The sequence below is a fragment of the Callithrix jacchus genome, chromosome 3 (genome assembly GCF_049354715.1).
Source record: "Callithrix jacchus isolate 240 chromosome 3, calJac240_pri, whole genome shotgun sequence".
NCBI classification, from domain to species: Eukaryota; Metazoa; Chordata; class Mammalia; order Primates; family Cebidae; genus Callithrix; species Callithrix jacchus.
In genome coordinates, this window is record NC_133504.1 from 92,349,373 (window position 1) to 92,369,543 (window position 20,171).

Sequence of the window (20,171 nt, forward strand, 5' to 3'; positions counted from 1 at the left end):
AAGGCCTTTGGAAATTTAGAATTGGATTTTGGATGAAAGATCAAACTCAGATCCAGATTTAGGAGTTATCACTGTTAAAGTAGGAAAGCAGACATACATTTATGGTCAAACTGGGAAACCAGAAGCAATCTAATGCAAGGAGTTGGTTAAACAGGTGACAAGGGAGCAAAAGAGACAAATGGGAACAACCCAGAGATTAGGGGTAGCATAAACTGTGTTTAGGAGAGAGGTACTGTTTCTGGAACTCGGACTCAGTGAGGTAGACTGTTAAAATAATGGCTTCCAATGAACCACATCCCCTTGTTTTCATGTCTTTTGCAATGTCATATTGCTGTTCTTCTCATCAATAAACAATGTCTGTTTCTGTAACTCTTTGAATAAGACCTGGCCTTGTGACTTGCTTTGACCAACAGAATGTGGTGGATGTGACATTGTGCAAATTCTAGAACCTCTAGGTAAGAGGTCTTGCAGCTTTAGTGTTCCCTCATGAAACCCTTAGACCACCATGCTGTGAGGAAGCCCAGTCTAGCCTACTAAGAGACAAAAGGTCCTATGGAGGAAAATCAAGCCAACAGCCAGAAAAAACTGTCAGACATGTGAGTGAAGTTATCTTCTTTCTTTCTTTTCCTTCCTTCCTTCCTTCCTTCCTTCCTTCCTTCCTTCCTTCCTTCCTTCCTCCCTCCCTCCCTCGCTCCCTCCCCTACTCTCTCTCTCTTTCTTTCTTTTTCAGAGTTGGGGTCTCACTGTGTTGCCCAGGCTGGAGTGCAGTGGCTATTCACAGGCACAATCCCACTACTCATCAGCATGGGAGTTTTGACCTGCTCTGTTTCTGACCTGGGCCAATTCACCCTCCTTAGGCAACCTGGTGGTCCCCAGCTCCCAGGAGGTCACCATAATGATGCTAAACTTAGTGCGGACACCTGATCCGCATAGCACACTACAGCCCAGAACTCCTGGACTCACGCAATCCTCCAGCCTCAGCCTCCCGAGGAGCTGGGACTACAGGCTGCGCCATGAGCCCAGTGAGTGAAGCTGTCTTGAGGCATCCAGTTCTAGTCAAGACATCAGAAATAGCACCCAAGGCAGCAAGAGGGAGGGAGAGAAATATCCTGGCTTTTCCCATCCTTTATCTGCCCACCTTTCCCCAGTGTCTCCTGCACGTGCCTCCTTTCTCCCTCTAGTGCTTGCCTTTGGTTAACGAAGCTAGCTGATAGGGTACCCAGGAAATGTAGCCTGCAAGATGAAGCAGGACTCGGGGAAGAGGCCCAAGATCAGCACAGAGGATTAAGCAAATGAAAGGAAGCACAAAGTGGTAAGAAAAGCCATGGAGAAAGGAGAGAAGCTTCTGAAGAAGCACACACAGATCAGCCATACATGTTGGAGTAGTAATAATACAATGTTGGCTTGAAATAAAAAATGAGAGGATTATAAGGAAGAAAGAGACGTCTGATAAATGGCATCAAATAATGCAGAGACTTCAAAGAAGGCAACTAACAAAAGAGACTATTTTATTTGGTGACGCACAGTAATTAGGGACCCATGAGTGGCCTGTAAACATAGACTAATTTTTCCTTCTCAGGCTTGTAAACATAGATTAATTTTTCCTTCCCAAATTGTGGTTTGAAAATCATCAAAGATCTGTGAATATGTCACAGGGGATTCATTATTAAAAATGGCAATGGTATCTGTTCTAATTTATAGTATGCTTTAAAAATTCTTTATTTTGACATGTTTATAAAAACATATTATAACATGCTCAAAGATGATACATCTCCATTAAAAAGTAGAGATGCATAGAAAATTAACTTAATATTTAATTTTTTGTTTTAAAAAGTTTAAATTTAGTGATGGTAGGATTATTTCTTTCTTTCAAAACTGAACACTTTGAGTCTTATTAAATGTGTTGAGTGGCCATGCATATGAATTATTTGGTATGAGATGATTTTATTTATGATTTGGCCACTCAATTGAATACCTCTAGCCCTGGCATTGATTTTAATTACTGTAGAGTGAAAGATTCTTTTTATTTTTAAGCATCTTTAGGGTTTAACTTACATCCATGATGGAACTTTGAGAAAAACAAAAGCTGATATTAAATGCAAGTTAACTAAGAGTGTAAAAATGATAATTCTGCTAATTTGTTTCAGGTTGTCTTATGCAATATTGTTTTATTAACTGAATTGCAATTTGTTTATTTATTTGTTATACTTTAAGTTCTGGGCACATGTGCAGAACAAGCAGATTTGTTATATAGGTATACACGTGCCATAGTGGTTGGCTGCATCCATCACCCAGTCATCTACATTAGGTATTTCTCCTGAAAATCCCTCTAGTACTTAAAAGAAAAGTGTAAATGGAAAACCCCACAAATATATCCAATACCATTTTTACTTCCTGCTACTAAAGATAACCCATATCTGTTATTTGACATTTTTAGAGAAGTGCTATTTTAGATACTTTTCCCCTTTTTTTCTTTACTTTTTTCTACCCAAATCAAAAGGCTATTTTAGATATTTTTTATATCTTATTATTTAAAAACAACATGTAAATACTGTATGATTCCATTTATATGAAACTGCAAAAAGTCAAATTCAAATTATAATGACAGAAAGCAGGTCAGTGGTTTCCAAGGATTGGGGTGGAGGTGGGTAACAGCAAAGTATTAAAAGAGAAATTTTTTGGCTGATGGAGATGTTCTGTATCTTGGTTGTTGAGGTGGTTACATTAAATTCAACAAACTACATTTACAGTGGTTGCATTATACCAAATATAAATGGGATCACAACATAGTAAAGATAGGTATAAATTTTGTAAAAACAGCTCAGTATATTTAAAAAATATATTTAATTAGACAATTCTAAATATAAGACCACGGATACAGATTTTTGTCTCTAAGAACCAGGACAAGAGTGAGGCAAGCGAGACTCAAGTTGCAGAATTTAAGGCAGGCCTTCACTGTCAGGTTCCTGAGACATGCAGGCACTTGCACGTCTCTAAGAGGGAGTCAAAATTTCATTCCATCTTTTAATATACATTGTTACTACAGGGCGAGGTGGCTCACGCCTGTAATCCCAGCACTTTAAGGGGCCAAGGCAGGTTGATCATCTTAGGTCAGGAGTATGAGACCAGCTTGCCCAGCATGGTGAACCCCATCTCTACTACAAACACAAAATATTTGCCAGGCATGGTGGCAATTGTTTGAAATTACTTGGGAGACTGAAGCAGGAGAATTGTTTGAATCTGGGTGGCAGAGGTTACAGTGAGCCGAGATCATGCCATTGCACTCCAACATGGGAAACAAGAGCGAAACTCCATCTCAAAAAATAAAAATAACAGCAATAATAAAATAAAATTTAAAAATGTACATTGTTACCTAAACCAAATATTATGAAATATATTACCATTACATTTGTTGCCATATAAAACTTTTATTTTCTCATTTTAAACTCGTGATTTGTTGGACTTCTTGAGTGTGAGAATTGCTACCTTTCACTTCTGGAAGAATCTCGACAATTATCACTTGGAATATCACCTCTCTGTCTGCCTCAGTTTTCTCCTAATAAAGCACTGCTTCAGCTGTGCTTCTCCTGCTTCAGCCTCCCGAGTAGCTGGGATTATAGGTGCCTGCCACCATGCCCAGAACATTTTTTGTATTTTTAGTAGAGACAGGGTTTTTACCACTCAGGGTAGAATTCGCCCCCCTGCCAAATTTTCTGTCTCTTTGTGCTGCATTCTGGATCAAAGCTTGAGGTCTCTCTTTGGTGATTTTTAACCTATAGCTTATCCTGTCCATTGAGTTTTCAATGATTATTATTTCCATTTCTTCATGTTCTATTTTTTATCAAATCTGCTGAAATATTGACAATCTCTTATACTTCTTTAAGAAATTTAAAGACATTCTTTAACATTTAAATATAGATAATATCACAAAAATTGCAGAAATGCAGTTTTGCACACTGATATGCCTAATCCCAGTCACCTAGAATAGTGTCTGGCACAAAACAGGAAATCTATATTTGTTTTCAAATTCAATATTTGTCAGATCTGAAGGTCAGATTCTCTTATTTGTTGTTTCTACTTACTATTGTTAACAGTGTTTAGTTTCATTGAGTAATTAAAAAAATGTTTGTTGTGAGCTCATGTTTCTTAGAAATTTATTTGGATGCTTCGTGTCCTGGGTTTGAGGAGCTCTCCTTTGAAAAGTTTCTGTATTTTCTCTTTTCCTTTGCCTAGGATGAACTAACCACCATGGGTCACTTTAAGTCCTGAACTTGAGATTTTTATGGCTTACACAGGTAGAGTGTGTTCTAGCTTCAAATCTACATGAAGACTAATTTAGGATTAAGATTCTCATCAAAGGAATTTTTGTTTTTTCCCTTAGGACCAAGGCAAGATTTATTGCCATTTATTTTGAAAGTGGATATGGAGGCTTAAGGAGGTTAAAGTCATACAGATAGAAGAGGAAAGAGGATGAATGCATAGATTTGTAAGACTTTGAAGCCCATGTTTTCGCCTTATACCAAATGCCTTCAAATGACTTGCGTTGATAAGTGGACCTGATTTCAACCAGGTCTACAGTGAGTAAGCAAATTAAAGAGTTAGAGCTTGTGGGAAGCCATGCATGTCCAACTGCTAGAATAGAATCAGAAAGAGTACTAGGATCCAGTCATTTGCAAAAACATGGATGGAACTGGAGATCATTACGTTAAGTGAGCAAGGCACAGAAAGACAAACATCCCATGTTCTCACTTATTTGTGGGATCTAAAAATCAAAACAATTGAACTTATGGACATAGAGAGTAGAAGGATGGTTCCCAGAGAATGGGAAGGATGGTTTGTGAGGGGTGGGCGGGGGTTCAAGGAGTGAGGGGAGGAAGTGGGAATGGTTAATAGATTTTAAAAAATAGAAATAATGAAAACGCTATTTGATAGCACAACAGGGTGACTACAGTCAATAGTAAGTGTATAGTTTTAAATAACATAAAAGATGTAATTGGATTGTTTGTAACTCAAAGGATAAATGCTTGAGGGGGATTGATAACCCATTTTCCACAATATGCTTATTTCATATTACATGCCTGTTTCAAAACATCTCATGTATCATGTATGTACCATATATATATATATATATATGGTATAAATCATTTGAAGGCATTTGGTATATATATATATATACCACATATACACATACACATAAACACATATACATACACACATATACATACATATCTACGTGGTAGATATATATTATAATATATAATATAAATAATATATGTTATTTTTAATTTTGTGGGTACATGATACATATATATATGTAGTACATGAGATGTTTTGATATAGGCATGTAATATCATGGAAAATGGGGTATATATATATATGTGTGTGTGTGTGTGTGTGTGTGTGTGTATATATCTACCATGTACCCACAAAATAAAACATAAAACATAATAAATAGTACTGGGATAGAAGTCTGATGAAGGTTGCTGGATCTTTGTGGCTGGTGCCTCCAAGTTCACCTGCAAAGGGTTTGCTGGTAGCCTAATGTTGCTACTGTTTGGCTGGACAGGCATTCAGCTAGGGACATAGGTCAGGATGAGCAGGACAAACCAAAACTGCCATTTTCTAGTTTTGTCTGTTCCTCCCTGCCTTGAGCAACCATGATCTTTTGAGCGTAATGGCTGTTGGTACATTTCCACTCCCCAAATCTCATCCAAACTTCTCTTGTGGCCATCACTAACCCAGGACTATATAGGAAAAGAAATTTTGGGAAATGTATTTCTAGCTTATCTAGGCAGATAATGTACAACTACTAGAGGAGGAGGAAGAATTGGCAACCTATATATGCTAGTTGCATCTGTGTCTCATCTTTAACTAGATGAACTGTGGTGCTATAAATTCTTCATAGGCAACCACCTACTGCCTTACCTTCTCAGCACACAACTTATTACCCAGAGAGGGAGTGTGGGAAGTTGTATATTTACAGCATCTACTATTAAAAGTGTATATATTTTCCTGGAATGTTGGTTTCAGAAGTAGAAATGTATAATAGTTTTCCATCTAAAATCCCTGAAACTTTTAAAGGATGCTATTTAAAAAATTTTATTCCTGGAACAATGTAAAGCTTTGCATTTTAGAGCAAAGATACGATAATGAATGCTTGTCACTGACTGGTGACTTCATGTAACACTGCATAACATGTGAGTGATTGATCTAATGAGAGAGACAAACAACCTTAGCAAGTTAATGCGACTCCCCTGCTCGGTGGGCAAAGGTCGTTTGAAACCCTAGCAAGCCATTTCAAGAATACGATCCTCTATCAGCCTACACTTTGCTTTTGAAAAAAGCAGAAAGATGCATTTAATTTAAGGTCTGCAGAGTTTGTTTCAAAGAACATGTGTTAATGTGGTCTGGAGTCCACTTCAGTTATAATAGATTTCACTTTTTAATGTGGGATTACAGGGTATGTATGTCTCCTTTTCCTCCAGTTAAGAACATAATGAAGACATGGTCTGAGGATTTACCAATTTCTAGCACTTCTGGGCAGGATTTAGTATTTTCAATAATAAGAATTATTATACTTAATATTATAACTGTCATTAAAACTGTTACATATTGTAATTATTATTACCATCCCATTTGTTTCTCTTTTTCTTTCTGATGCTCTTAAAATGTTTTACCATTTGCAAAGTACGTCACAAACATTTTCTCATTTCCTGTCCACAACAGTCATGGAAGGGAACATTTTATCATTTCCACTTTATAGATGCAGAAATGGAAACTCAGAGGAATTAACTGATTTGCCTAGACTTTCTCCATCAATGTTAGAACTGGGATCAGCTCAAGTTATTGTTCTATTCCTTCATATTTTTACTATTTTATTTTTTAAGAAAGGCTGATTATTCCTATTTCAGACATTTGGTCACTTACACAATGTGAAACTTTTCTCAATAGAAATTATGAAAAAAAATCACTGATTTACTCAATGTTACTTGTTTAAGCAGCAAACATATGACAATGACTTCCTAAACGAATTGATGAATTTGTACCATTTTTCATGCTCTTTTAAAAGTGACATTTCAGGATCAATTTTCTAGATAAACTATATATTTCCAATAAACTGATCAAATATGGGAACATTTTGATTTATTTAAATGGTCAGCCCACAGAGATGGGTAGAGGATACTTCCTTTTGCTCACATAGACAGAATAAAAAATGATTCGTCATGCACCGATAATTACAGTACAAAAGAAATGTGGCTATTTTTAAAACACCATTTTTCTCTTTAAGACGCAAAGCTTCCCAACCTCTTATAAAAATCCATTCACCTAATATTAAAAGCCCCATTCCCTGCAGCAAACCTCAATCTCTGACCTGAAACATAATGGCAAGTTCCAAGAAAATGATGCAGCCTCTGCCACAGTTGAAGCCTTTGTTGTTTGCACTTATCCTCACACGCAGACATCTCTGAATAGAGAGGCAGGTGCTGTTTGATTAAAAAAAAAAAAAAAAAAAAAACTGGTCCCCACAGTAAATGTGAACAGCAGCCAGAGCACATTTGCATTTTTTTATTTTGTGAAGAAAATGTTAGATAAGTTTGGAATCTTGGAATATCCTTCTGCAATTCAGCATTTACTTTCCTTCAACATCTGCCAATTTCAATATTTTAAAGCTGTGTTTAGTTATTAATTCACATAAGTTGTTGAGATGCAGGCATCCCAGTAGATGACAAAACAATGACAGAGAAAAATCATTGTGTATTTCAACTAACACTCTGGATTTAGAATTAAAGACTGCTTGAATATTCCTATTTCTTATTATTTAGAAAGGTTCTTTGGAGTTGCTCTTTGCAGACACAGCAAATTCATTGACAGGATTAAAAAAATTTGGAGCTGGATTTTAGATGAAAGTGTTGCTGCCGGCATATCAATGCCAGCTACAAATCAGCACAAACAATTGTTCCATCATTAGCAAAGCCTGTGAACAGGAGCAGTGCTAATAAAGGCTTCTGGCGCTCTCACTGGATTTGTTTGACTTGATTGCATCCCACTACATTTACAATCTGTTTTGTGTTATCACACGTAGACTGACAGACTTTTAAATTCACATTTAGAAAATTTGAGAGCAGTTTTCAAAAAACAAACACTCCCCAAAAGAGTAATATATCAGCAGCACTGACTTACACTGCCAATAAATAATATTTATCCACTGGAAACAATCTGATACAATTAATGAGAAATCCAAGATAAGAGACCTAGATTCTGTTAAGGATTTATCTATAACTTCGTGCATGTGGAGTTAGCTCTTTATGTCATAGTCCTTTTTAATAACTAGGCCATTGTATGTGCTCCTGCCTTTACTAGTACAAATAAAATAGACAAGAATTAATATTTTCCAGAACTTTGGTCCTCTGAGATAAAAGATGCTGTAGGAATGCAAAGATCTATTAAATTGGAATTGTGAATTTCACTGTTGTTATCATTCATTTCAGTTACATGAAGCAGCTAGTTGCATACATAGTAAAATAATAATGACAGTTCGTTCCTGTTTAATGAGTATTTATCATATGCCGGCCATGTGCTAAGTGCTTTACATTTGCTCTTCCTTTTAGTTCTCAAACAGCACTATTATTATCCATTTTACATACAAGGAAAGTGTGGCTAGAGAGGCTAAGTAACTTGTCCGAGGTCACACAGCTCAGTGTCACAAACGGGGATTCAAGCTAAGGCCGGTCTGTCTCTAATGCTTATGCTCTTCATCATAATGTAAACTTTGAAAGCTGCTGTAAAGGTCATATTTTGTAAGGTTATCTTTCATGATCTTTTCCTCAAATCACAAGTATGCTACATTTATCTTTTTTCCTATCTATCTATCTATCTATCTATCTATCTATCTATCTATCTATCTATCTATCTGTCTCTCTGTCTGTCTGTCTATCTATCTATCTATCAATCATTTTGAGATGAAGTCTCACCACTCTGTCATCCAAGCTAGAGTGCAGTGGCACAATCTTGGCTCACTGCAACCTCCACCTCCCAGGTTCAAGCAATTCTTCGGCCTTAGCCTCCCCAGTAGCTGTGATTACAGGCACACACCACCATGCTCAGCTGATTTTTACATTTCTAGTGGAGACTGGGTTTCACCCTGTTGGCCAGTGATGCTCACACAAATTGCACCTATGGCTGTGGGGAAATACCGTCCAATCAACTGAAAAAATGGGAGAAACCTGAGCTTGGCTTAAGGACAGGTTGGCTCAGTAGGTAAAAATGGAAAGTGATTATAAGAAACATAATTATGGTAGCAACTAATTGTATAATAATTATGCTTCTATAATTATTGGTCATCTCTCTGCACCATGGGGAAATTTAGGAGATGTATACCTGCAATGAGGACTGACTGCTGATTCTTATAATTCATGCCTATCTTTTAGCCAGGACAAGCTAGTTAAACAACTGTGGGTTCTCAAGAAGTAGAAAAGTTTTTTTTTTTTTTTTATTTTTTTTATTTTTTATTGGATTATAGGTTTTGGGGTACATGAGCAGAGCATGCAAGACAGTTGCATAGGTACACACATGGCAGTGTGCTTTGCTTTTCTTCTCCCCTTCACCCACATTTGGCATTTCTCCCCAGGCTATCCCTCCCCACCTCCCCCTCCCACTGGCCCTCCCCTTTTCCCCCCAATAGACCCCAGTGTTTAGTACTCCCCTTTCTGTGTCCATGTGTTCTCATTTTTCATCACCCACCTATGAGTGAGAATATGCGGTGTTTCATTTTCTGTTCTTGTGTCAGTTTGCTGAGGATGATGTTTTCCAGATTCATCCATGTCCCTACAAACGACACGAACTCATCCTTTCTGATTGCTGCATAATATTCCATGGTGTATATGTGCCACATTTTTCCAATCCAGTCTATTATCAATGGGCATTTGGGTTGATTCCAGGTCTTTGCTATTGTAAACAGTGCTGCAATGAACATTCGTGTACATGTGTCCTTATAGTAGAACGATTTATAGTCTTTTGGATATATACCCAGTAATGGGATTGCTGGGTCAAATGGAATTTCTATTTCTAAGGCCTTGAGGAATCGCCACACTGTCTTCCACAATGGTTGAACTAATTTACACTCCCACCAACAGTGTAAAAGTGTTCCTTTTTCTCCACATCCTCTCCAGCATCTGTTGTCTCCAGATTTTTTAATGATCGCCATTCTAACTGGCGTGAGATGGTATCTCAATGTGGTTTTGATTTGCATCTCTCTGATGACCAGTGACGATGAGCATTTTTTCATATGATTGTTGGCCTCATATATGTCTTCTTTCGTAAAGTATCTGTTCATATCCTTTGCCCACTTTTGAATGGGCTTGTTTGTTTTTTTCCTGTAAATCTGCTTGAGTTGTTTGTAAATTCTGGATATCAGCCCTTTGTCAGATGGGTAGACTGCGAACATTTTTTCCCATTCTGTTGGTTGCCGATCCACTCTAGTGACTGTTTCTTTTGCCGTGCAGAAGCTGTGGAGTTTCATTAGGTCCCATTTGTCTATTTTGGCTTTTGTTGCCAATGCTCTTGGTGTTTTGTTCATGAAGTCCTTGCCTACTCCTATGTCCTGGATAGTTTTGCCTAGATTTCCTTCTAGGGTTTTTATGGTGCCAGGTCTTATGTTTAAGTCTTTAATCCATCTGGAGTTAATTTTAGTGTAAGGTGTCAGGAAGGGGTCCAGTTTCTGCTTTCTGCACATGGCTAGCCAGTTTTCCCAACACCATTTGTTAAACATGGAATCCTTGCCCCATTGCTTGTTTTTGTCAGGTTTATCAAAGATTGTATAGTTGTATGTATGTTGTGTTGCCTCCGGTGCCTCTGTTTTGTTCCATTGGTCTATATCTCTGTTTTGGTACCAGTACCATGCTGTTTTGATTACTGTAGCCTTGTAGTATAGTTTGAAATCCGGTAGTGTGATGCCCCCCGCTGTGTTCTTTTTGCTTAGAATTGACTTGGCTATGCGGGCTCTCTTTTGGTTCCATATGAAGTTCATGGTGGTTTTTTCCAGTTCTGTGAAGAAAGTCAATGGTAGCTTGATGGGGATAGCATTGATTCTGTAAATTACTTTGGGCAGTATAGCCATTTTCACGATATTAATTCTTCCTAACCATGAACATGGAATGTTTCTCCATCTGTTTGTGTCCTCTCTGATTTTTAAGGCTCTTTTGAGATAGCCTGTCCTATGATGGGTCCCATGGAATAAAGAAGAGGATGTGTTTTCCTCTCCAGGATTCTTATTTGCTATATCAGAATAAGTGGAGAATTAGCAGAATAATAAACTGAGTTGTTGGAATTATCCTATTTGGCTCAGCATACATAAATTAAGTGAATATAACATTTAGGCCTAATTCTAGCTGGTTAGCATGAGATGAATTAGATATAATAAATAGTCTCCCTCAAGGGTTTATAATGAGGAGAAATACATCTATGAACAACTATTTAAAACAATATAGTTTCAATAGGGATAGGGACAAAATTTATTATAGATTTTAAATATATAACATAGGAAAAATTATTTTTTATAAAAAATTATTTTAACACAAAACATTTCTGTAATTCTTGAATTAAAATCTACCTTACAGATAAGAGTTTTGCAAAACTGAAACATATAAAGTTTCAGAGTCAATAACTAGTCATTTCTGATAATTAACTGTGCTACTATGGACAAGTTATTTAAATTCTATAACCTTGAGTGTTTTCTTATATAAGGTGTGGGTAATTCTAACTCCAAAGAGTTGTAAGGATGAGGAAAGAAGATATTCATAAAGTACTTAGAGCAGTACCTGGTACATACCAGCACTCAATATATGCTGGCTTTATCCTAGTTTCCATTACAAGCCTTTTTTTTCTTCTTTCTAAAGAAAGAATAGGAAAGATGTATTTTAGTTAGTAATAACAGTTATAAAGCAGAATACATTTTGAGGTCACAACTACAGGAGATAAGCGCATCCTGTTTTCTTCCTTGTGTTATTTAAAACATTGTGTTTAACCATGAACTTTAATGAGAAACAGGGGTTGTTGTAAATTCAGAGAGGGGCATTTACAGGACATATTTACTTGTCTACACATAAAATAATGGTCACTGCATTTCTTTGAAGGACACCCAGGGCTCTGATTATTACTCCTCTGTTATGTGCAGTGAACACATAACTAACCATTGCTGAGGACCCACTCTGCACAGAGCCTGAGCTGGGCCTTTCCATGTACATCGACTTCCAGTTCTTCTAACAACTTGTGGTTAAAATATATGGAGTTACAGAGTTAGAGATGGTCTGAATCAAGATTATAAACATTCTGTTTCACTTTTTACAGATGCCAGTTCTTCACTTTGGTCTGAAGGACCTCTCTGCTTCTGCTACCTCCCTCTTAATCTTTTGCAGGATTTTCCCCCAAGAAATACCTAACATGTATAATCCTGTTTTGTTATCTCCTCCTGGGTGGACCTGAATTGACATGGCAGATACCAAATGTATTCTGATAAGTCAAGTGTCAAGATGGAGCTTGGGGCCTGGCTCACTCATTTCTCAGCAGGCAAGGAGGACTGCATCATGAGAGTAATGCAGGGCCTAGATAGTCCCTGGCACAAAGTGACAATCCAATTGCTGAACATTTCATTGGGAGTGACTTGAGGAAACATCCCAATGGAAAATGCCCTTACAGTCATAATGATTCAGGGATTTGAAAGAGATATGGAGTGGGGAGCACAAGGACAGAGAGTTGGCTGGTTATTACTGTTATATTGATGCTCTATAATGGGATAATGAGAAACAGAGAACAATTAACAAACAAATGCTAAGGGTAAGAGTCTTAGGACCTCTTTGGTGGCTTAAGAAGGGGCTCTTTTCTCCTACAGTGAAATAATGAATGGCTGAAAAACAGACTCCAGGATTTGACAAGTAGAATTCCAGAGCATCAGAGACACTGAGATGCTCAGCCAAGGCAGATCATGGATGAAAAACCTACGATCTTAAAACACGGGATGAAGACATAAAGATAGATTCCCTCAGAGGATTTTTGCTCTGTAGACATCCCTGAATGTTCAAAGTTTACAGAGGTGACTCATTCCTTTACAGTAAGAGCTGGTAATGCCTGAGTGTGGGAGATAAACTTCATGAAGTTTTAGGGACCTGACATTTCAGTGAAGTTTTTAGAGGTCCATAGCAGCTCCTGGAGCAAAGATCCTGCAAACTCTTGACAAGAGATCCATGGAACTCTTGACCATGGGGTACCAATGGACCTGCCCATTATGAGCTAACTTCTGTCAGACTGGCCAAGGCATAAATATGAATTGGCATAGCAGCAGTCTTTCATTAGATAGAAATGTACATCCAGAAATGCCATATGCAATGACAATGAGTACAGGTAAGCTTTGTGGGCAGGTAGACGAGATTCCCATGTTGATCACTACAGTCACAGCAGTGATGCTCACAGAAATTGCACCTATACCTGTGGGAACATCCTGTCCAATCAACTGAAGGAATGGGATAAACCTGAGCTTGGCTTATGGACAGGTTGGCTCAGTATGTACAAATGGAAAGTGACTATGAGAAATGTAATTATGGTAGCTACAACTTGATAAAAACTTGACTGTAAAAGTATATACTTTTAAAATACTTAAATGTGTTATTATTTTTCAAGTTTTTTTCCTCATGAAAGTAGAATTTTTAAAAATATTCAGAACACTTAGAAATTATTTGGATTATAGTTATATTCATACTTTTTCTCTCTGACTACCTAATTTAGGATAATGAAGTTTTTAGTCTCTTACTTAAACATTTCCATCTGCCCCGCAACTGGAGTCCATCTGGAATAATGTATTTTTATGAAATTGTATGGGTAATTCAAACCAGGATTACTCATCTGAAGAGAAAATGGTTGTATTTCATAGGTTTCACACATGAGCAAATTGATCTATAGCTGTGAAATGAATAATAGTGTTATTTGACTGTACAGTGAAATGAAAGTCTTGGAAATTATATAGTTGAATATTTTGCATTATTATTGCTATTTTCCCTGGATTTCTCTTTGGGAGGGCTTTTTTACTAAGAATTTTTCTGTACTTTTCACCTTTATGAAACAATAAAAATGATCGTTTGGTTAGTACAGGGTTGGCCAGCAGTGCTGTAATGCTCTATGGGTATGATAAGCATAATACCTCTTAGGGCAGATTCATGAGTTGAAAGTCAATGCAATGTTTTTTCAATTAGTGACTGATTCGGTCTCCAAATGGAATCAATTCACAATAAGGGATATAAGATAATTGAATAATTCTGGATACAGTTTTATTATTTCATCTCCCTGTCTATGCAGAGATCTGAGATAAGCCTTGGTGACCTAGGTTTGGCTTAGCTTCTTCCCTGTATAAATACTGTAACCTCTGGATTTCATTTGTTTGTGCCTCAGTTTCCTCAGCTGTAACACGTGAGCTTTGAATAGGTTGTCTTTCTGTTCTTCCACCTTTACATTTAAATTTCTAGGGTTAGATTTCTTAATATAATTAAGGCTGACTGAAATAAATATACAAAGGGCCCAAAAGTGCTTCCTCCTAAAACAGTGAAGTTTAAATAGATTAATATATGCATTGTGACATAATCTTCTAACAATCAATTATACCAAGTCCTCATTAATTCTCCCTCCAACAAGATGACATTAAGATGTCCCATTGTAATATTTTAAATTATTTTCTGGCATAGGCAGACCTTGAGAGATATTGATCATACTTTAAAAACACAATTGTCTGAATAGATGGCATATACCATTATTTCCATAACATACTTCACATAGAAATTCTCAGAAGACGAAAGATGGAAGAACAGGATTTCCCATATGTGGCATGGTACTTGCTTCACCCTTTCCCCCATTCTACAGTCAGCAATCGTCCTACCTAGAGTTTATTCAAATGTTTTTAAAATTCATCTATGTTTCTGAAATTTTTGAAGTAATACGTTTTATAAACTTAATACATACTAGTGAAATAGTATTTCCTGGTCTTTGTCTAAAAATTGCCTCTTTCATTTTATTCTAATATTTGTCTGTGTCCCACATATGTATTGATTTGAGGATTTTTTTACTCTTTATACTGGGTGATAACTTTTTGAAAATTCACTATGAAAGGATGACTGTCACAGGAGAACTGGTACTTGGAAACCTTGAGACATTACATGAAAAATCTTGGTGTAATATGCAAATGCTTATAAGCAAGAAGGTAATTTGACACGGCCTTCATAACTCTACTGCTTACAGCAGTGCCTGTTGTAGAGTAAGCAATCACTAGTATTTGCTAAAGAGGCTAACTTAGAACAGCAAGGTATTTTTTTAAGCCCCATGCAGGTAGTAATTGTCAGACAAAAAAAAAAAGAAAACTCAAATATTTCCTAGCTAGCAAATGTCACCACATCCCTCTCTCAATTTTGGAGATTTTTATCCTGCCTAGTAACAGTATTGGATTAAAATGTAAAAACCATTTCATTGGTTATAAAGCACTGAAAATATGATAATTAGGGCAGTCCAGATGCTCACTCTTCCTGCTGGAATGATATTGACATTATCATTTCATTTTATTTGTTACTCATAGCAGTATTCCCATCTTGGCACTTAAGCAGAAAAGCTTCACTTGTTATGGTTGTTTCACAGTTGATTCCATTATTTGACTTCCTGTTTTCACAATTTGCCAACCAATCAAATATATCTGTGGTTTTAAAACATGTGTCAACTGAACAGATATCAAGAATAAAATGCACGTATACATCCCAAAAGACCTCTGTCAAAATCAGTAAGATTGCACAAGGCAGGAACCTCGGATAGCACTTTAACAGAAGAAAATTGTCAGAAATTAGTTCATTCAATGTAGTATCTGAGCTTTAATAAACCAAGTCTTATCTCTTTTGGCCAGTGGACAGTTTCTAATTGGTAAGGGTCCAAGGTAAGGCAAACAAATGCAAGGAAACCTGTCTGTCTGGCTTAAATATCAGCAAGATAGCCCTATCGTACATCAACGAACAGGCTTCAAGTTGACAACAGGAAAAATGTGACTCAGCTTATACAAAAGGGGAAGTCCCGGCGTTGGGCTGAAACAATGGGCCTGTCATTTTACTGCTTTGCTGGTCTGTCTTACCTTTTTGAAGATATACAGGGGCTGAGGACTCAGCATTCTTCTCTGGGTCCTAGGCAGGGTCAGTAAATTTAGTATCTAGGGAGAAGCATTATTGGAGGGCGTGAGCAGAGGAAACAATGGGAAACTTGTGGTCAGGCCAGTAAAATGATACCTTAAATTCCAGGAATACTTGATTTGGGAATGGAAACAGGATAGGCCCAGCAATAAAACAAAAGCAGCACAGAATCCTCCTTAGAATGACGAGTCTAGTGAATGAATTAAACAAAGAAAGCATACTGTGAGGGATATGTTTATTTTCTCCTTCTATACTCACATATCTGCAGTTGCCTCTGCAGAAGATGTTGCCACAGAAGCGATAACAACCTGCTCATTGATGCAAAAAGTCTATGAACAGTCTATGACAGTAAAGACTGTGTATATGTGATTTACATGTTATGTGTTAATTTGAGTTTTAGAAGAATCTTTAAGTGACATATAGGGCTGAGGAAAATGTGTACTTCTTTGGCAACTGAGCTACATCTTACATAAAATAATAATACCAACAACAATTGGGCAGACCTCACTGTGGAGTCAAAGGCAGAAATAGTATGGTCTCCAAATGAGTCACTCCCAGAGGTCCTGTAGTCTTCAAAAACCTGAGCACTATTATTCTCTGTGCTTATAGGTTGTTCTTAGTTGCTGCCTTGAGGCTTCTCCTCACTTCACTGTTTCCAGTTCTTTACTGACATTTGTGAAGTCTCCATTCTCTTCCTCTTTCATGGTATAGTGATAATATGGTAAATGTGGGTGATTAGGATGTTCAGTGAAGCACAGACTTATTAACAGGAACCAGGACTAATGGCTAAATGTTGACGTTGTGAGGGTTTAAAAGTTTTACATAAGACAATCACAGCAGTAACACAGTCATCAGAACATGACTTTTTTTGTTTCATTGAAAAAATGTTTAGTACTTTTGACTGGATTTCTAGAGTATGACAAATCCATTTTATCATTTTCCTCTAACTTGGGGTTGTTTTGTTCTGGGCTGTGGTATGCAATGTCCCAAAATATTAAAGATAGCTTTTTACTTCTAGTATAATGGTATCTTCCTTATCTTTGTATGCTTGATACACAGTCAGTACCTGCAACCTGTCAATCACTTAACAAACATTTTTAATTGAATAAGTATATTTTCAAATATATTTTGATTAGTTATTCTTTCTTTGAAAGAGCCCCCCACAATAGAAAGATATAATTGTATAAAACTATTACAGGGCTAAAACTGAAAAATAAAACTGGAATTGTCTTGCCTGGACCTGTCCAGAAATTATAGCTGAGATTGCTCCTTTTGGTCACCACAGAAATAAAGAATAAAGAAAAAGAGCTAGCAAAAAGAAGCCTTTAAAGGCAGCAAAGAGGCTCCGCAGAGTTTTATGTTGGCTTTAGATAATTAAAACTCATTACAGAGCAGAACATTTAGGAAATAGGAAGGGCTGACTTCATTCTACCCACAAGATCTCCAGAATGTTTCTTGATTCAGATGACGGTGGAAGTCCCTCTCTTCCTCATTCCCACCCCATTCTTGAGTGCTGTGCTGCTTCTCCTTTCTCTGTTCCTGTTCTCAGTGTCCCACGTCACGCAATAGTAAGAAAATGACTAAACTTTACTCATTGAATGTATTATGTGAGCCAAAAACAAGTATTCTGGCAGCTTGGTGAACTTACCAAATCTCCTGAGTCCCAAGGTAGCACTGGCTCAAAATGTCTGATGGAGCTGGCAGAAGAAAGTGTAATACATCTGTTCTCAAATATCCACTTGACTAACTCCACCACCTTCTTCAAGTCTAGTCAAATCTCACCTTCTCAATAAAGCCTGCTTTGATTGTTCTGTTTAGTGCTGCAAACTCCCCTTTCCTCAGCACTACCTTCTGGTTCTTCTGATCTTTCTTACTCTACTGTTTTACTTTTCAATGATGTTTATCATCTTCAAACATACTAGCATATCTATTTATGATGTCTATTTTCTATTCCCGCCTCCCACTTGAATGTAAGATTCACAGAGGCAGAAATCATAGTTTGTTAATATATCCTAAGCCCCAAGAACAGTGTTTGGCTCATAATAGATGCTCGATAAAGACTGTAGAATAAAAGAATGAATATTAATTAGCTATTGCTATCATATATGAATTAGTTATTGCTTCTACCCTCAAGGAGTTTGTATAAATTAAAGAGACAAAGTACAAGCAATGCCCTATAATACAGAATGATGAATGCTAAACTAGCAATATAAAACAAGAGCAATGGAATGAATAGTTTCACAGAACAATTCTCTGTTCTAGTAAGGTAGCCAAACTGGTTCATAAGAGATGGATGATGGATGTGGAAGTATCTAGAAGAGATTTCAAGTGCCCTCGCAGCTTATTTTCTGCATTAGAATGGAGTCTTCTCATTAGGAAGGTGAGATTTCCTGTCTTCTGTATTGCAACTTGAGGCAGCAAATGGAGTGGGAAGAATAAGTTGGTAAACTAGAATTCACCTATTGAGTCTCTTGGCTTTCAGTTCTCTTTTTGGCCACAGTATAGGCCGCCTTCCCTTTCCTATGTTATTTACTGAAGATATTGGGTCTCATAAAACCTCTATCTTCCCAGCCTTCTCAGTGAGGTTCTGAGTCAATCTAATCTTCTTGTGATAGCTTTTAATACCTTCATATTTCCTTCTGTCATTCCAGAAGAACACTGTGTTTTACATTTTCTTGATATTGCTTTACTCCTGCTTATCTGTACCTTGACTTATATTTTCTGGAAGAGAAGCAGATGGAAGATGACTCATCAGCACAATCATTATGACTTTCTTTGCTGCCCATGATAATTTGAGATTCCTGGCCTAGATTTTTTTTTTTTTAAACCACATCTGCTTCAGATGAGTCATATGACTTCAGGTGGTGAATTAGAATCGATGCTTTCTCTGCCCTAACCAGTTTTGAGTGTCTTCTTTTAGGTCTTAAGAGTGTTAATAGTTATGCTGTTGAGCCAATCCAGTGAGAAGAATAAAGAGAAGTTCTGTTTTTGTAATATTGTACTTCTATTGATTGGCAAAAGATTGTTGCATTTATTGTTAACGTAATTATTTAAAAACCAACCAAAGCCTTCTTGGGTGAAGACTCTAAGTATATCTCAGGCATTATTTACTCTATTTATTGTGTTCTATGTGGCTTGGGAAAGTCAGAAACAAATGAATTACATCTGTTTGTGAGACCTTTACTGATTTCTTAAGACAGAGGCTGGGAAAACAAAAGGAAAGTACCTGACTTTCCAACTATAATGTGCCAGTAAGTTCCTCTGGGTCACATTTATTTTTGTATACTTGAGACATAGCTATACACACAGTAGATATCTAATAGGTATTGTGAAATAGTGAACAAAAGAATGCATAGATTGACCTGATTTATTATATGAGGAACAGCATGAAACCTGGAAATCCAGTTTTTATGTCTGTAGAAAGGAAAAGTTATACTAGTCAACTATCTGCCTTCCCAAGGGTATATATAGACTTCTCACTTTGCCTGAGTTGCATTCACCTTTGTCAGGGATCTGGGGACTGAGCTTCTGAGTCTTTGTGTGTGCCTGAGCAGCTGCTCTGCTGACTCCATACAACTCCATGCTTTGGACCCAATGCCCTGGTGGAGTGGGCTCATGAGGGGATCTCCTGATCCAATGGTTTCACAGATCTGTGGGAGAAGCATGGTTTCCTGGAGTCATACATTCACTCACTGCTTCCCTTAGTCAGGGGAGGGGGTTCTCTAGGCTCTGTGCTGTCACCCTGCCCTGCTTTTCTTCGTTTTCAATGGGTTGCACTGTTCCCTTGATCAGTCCTAAGGTGAGTACCTAGATATTTCAGTTGAATGTGCTATATTTACTCACCCCTTTCATTCCTCTGGTAGTAGCATGCATCATAGTTACCTCTAATTGACCATCTTGTATTATATCCTGCCCTGTGTGTGTGTGTGTGTGTATTTTTTTTTTTTTTAAGAGACAAGGTTTTGTCAT

The 20,171-nt window shown here is 37.2% G+C and overlaps 1 long non-coding RNA gene across 1 annotated transcript in view; it reads left to right on the plus strand.

Annotated features, from left to right (window-relative positions):
- The first annotated feature begins 486 nt into the window (after positions 1-486).
- Positions 487-20,171, plus strand: part of LOC118152231 (uncharacterized) — a 290,940-nt gene continuing 271,255 nt past the window's right edge. Inside the window, exons 1-3 of the long non-coding RNA XR_004740753.3 lie at positions 487-596; positions 4,234-4,295; positions 4,382-4,486. This is a non-coding gene — a long non-coding RNA (uncharacterized LOC118152231). The remainder of the gene's footprint in view (positions 597-4,233; positions 4,296-4,381; positions 4,487-20,171) is intronic.